Raw genomic sequence first — 2,452 nt, 5'->3', positions numbered from 1 at the left:
AAGGATTCAGTGAGGGCAGAGGCTTTAATGGCCTTGAAGCCCACAAAGGTCATCAACCTAGGGGAAGTGTGTGGGCCAGGCACAGGTGTAAAGCTGTGGCCAGTGCATCAGCTCAGGCTGGTGCCATCTCAACTCAACACCTCCGTCCCGCCTCCCCCCCCCCGTTCCTGCAGACGCCCCCCCCCGTCTCCTCCCCCCCACCTCCATCCCTGCAGACACCCCTCCCCCGTCTCCTCCCCCCCACCTCCATCCCTGCAGACACCCCCCCCCGTCTCCTCTCCCCCCCCCCCCCCAGTGATTCAGCAGGCCCACGGCAATCTCCTTGAATTATTCCAACAAAGTCAAAGGATCCAGTTGCACTCTGGGGGGATGGAGGGGTCACGGGGTGGGTGTCAGGGGTGGTCCCGGGGGCTCTGCTTTTGAGAAGGACTCAGGGGCCCCATCGGCATTTAGTGATGGAGCCTGGTATGATTGTGTGGGGAGGCCATCAGGGGGAAGGAAAGGCCACTGGCTGCCTACAAGATTGTTATCTGTGGTCTTCCAAAGAGTGAAAGAATTTTCCGGGGAAAGAGTACTTCAAGCCTTTCCTGCAGTCGACCATCCAGACAGAGCTCTGGGAAGGAGACAGATGCTATCCTTGTGGCTTGTGTGACCCACAGTGGCAGCGGGGATGTCACCAAGTCCTCACCTTCACTCACCGGAAGCCGCCTTCCACAGGAAAGATGCCCACGGCCTTTGTCAAGGGAGGCGGGTGGGCAAGGGTCAGGTTTGCAGAAGACATGGGATGCTGAGAAGGGGGTGTGGCTGCTGTGTGTGTGGTGGGGGGAGGGGACAGCAGCTGTGAGGAGAGGGAGGGAGTGGGGGGAGGGCTCTGGGTCTGGCTCTGGGGGGCCAAAGCAGCTCAGGGAGGGGCACCAGGAGGGGTGACAGTGCCCTTAGAAGGTCTCATCAGGAGGGCCCATCTGCTCTCCATTTGTGGAGCGGTACATGGCATAGGAGGCTCACGGCGGCAAGAACCAGATTGGCTTCTCTGTCAGGTCAATGTGTTTCGAGAATTCTAGATAAGAATCCTCAGGGGACTTTTTTTTTTGATGAATGAATGAATGAATGAATGGATCTGGAGGTGGGATGAAAGGATCTTTTTGTAAGCACAGAGCTACTCTGTGAATAGAAATCCTGGCGTTTCAGTTCTGTTTCACATCCCCAGGAGTTCATGCATTTACCTGTTCATTTGCTTAGCACTTACTGAGCAACTGTTGTACTCAAGTCTTCTGCTACAGGCTTCATCTTAGGTCCGGAGAACCTGAGATGTGTGCTGGGTGAAAACCAAATCATCAACACAAGCAATTGTTTGGAAAAAGGAGAAACTTCAAGAGAAGGATGCACAAATAACATGAACAAACAGGGGAAAACAAGACTCAGCCTAGGTAGTTTTGAAAAGGGCTTTGAAAGATGAATAGGAGTTTGCTAGGCATATGAAGAGAAAGCTCTTGTCCTCATGTGTCGCTCATTTCAATGTGGGCCAGAACAGATTGTCTTATACTTTCCCTATAACCCAAGTAGGTCCAGTGAACCAGAACACTATGAGAAGCATTTGGAGTGAGGCAACTCAGTCTCTGTCCACCTTTGAGGATCTGGAGGTAATAATGGGAGGCCTCTGGAGAGCAATGTGCTCTGTATGGAGTTGGTTTGGTTTAGCTCAGATGTCCCCTGCTGTACTATGTTGCTCTTCTTCAATTGGATCTAAGCTCATGTTCCCAAGAACATAGATTAAAATTTCATGGTGATTACTGAACCCCTTTGCTCTACCCTTGCTTTTCCCTAGGATTTGACATCTCAAACATTCATTTTTCCAGGGGGTTCCAACATTTTCAATGGTATACATTGGCCAGAAAAAAGAAACCAGCATCCTATTTCAAAAGTCACGGTTGCTGTTGGTTTTGGTGAATTACCATTTCTACATTTTTCCATCTGGGAATATTTCTCAGCAACACCACCTGTTTGTTCCTCTATTCCCCACCCCTTTGGTGATAGAGCGCCAAAGGATCACCTCTCAGAATAAAGGCATTTTATTTATAGTAGCTTTCCACATTTTTTGGTAACTTTATAATAATTTTTGTAATCATAAAATAAAAGCTGCAAATAGACATAGATGTTTTAACTAGTATTTCTCTCTCTCTCTATCGATCCATTAGAAATCTCTCACAAGGGCTCTGGGAAATCAATGGAGAGAAAGTGGAGGGATGAGAAGGAACATGGGGTACACCCATGGGGGCGGGAAGAGCGATTCAGCCAATTACAAGAGGAGTTGGGAAAAGCAGCTCAACGGATTTTCGGGACCTGAGTGAGGAGAGATCTTAGGACTTAGATATAAAACCTCCTTTCCGGGGAAAGCACTCCATTCCTGGGGTCACCTTAAGTAGGTTGTTTAACATAGGTGTCTTCTGTCAGG

The sequence above is a fragment of the Dipodomys merriami genome, unplaced genomic scaffold, assembly GCF_024711535.1.
Source record: "Dipodomys merriami isolate MVZ:Mamm:240054 unplaced genomic scaffold, mDipMer1.0.p SCAF_11, whole genome shotgun sequence".
Taxonomy (NCBI): Eukaryota; Metazoa; Chordata; class Mammalia; order Rodentia; family Heteromyidae; genus Dipodomys; species Dipodomys merriami.
This window is presented reverse-complemented; position numbering follows the sequence as displayed.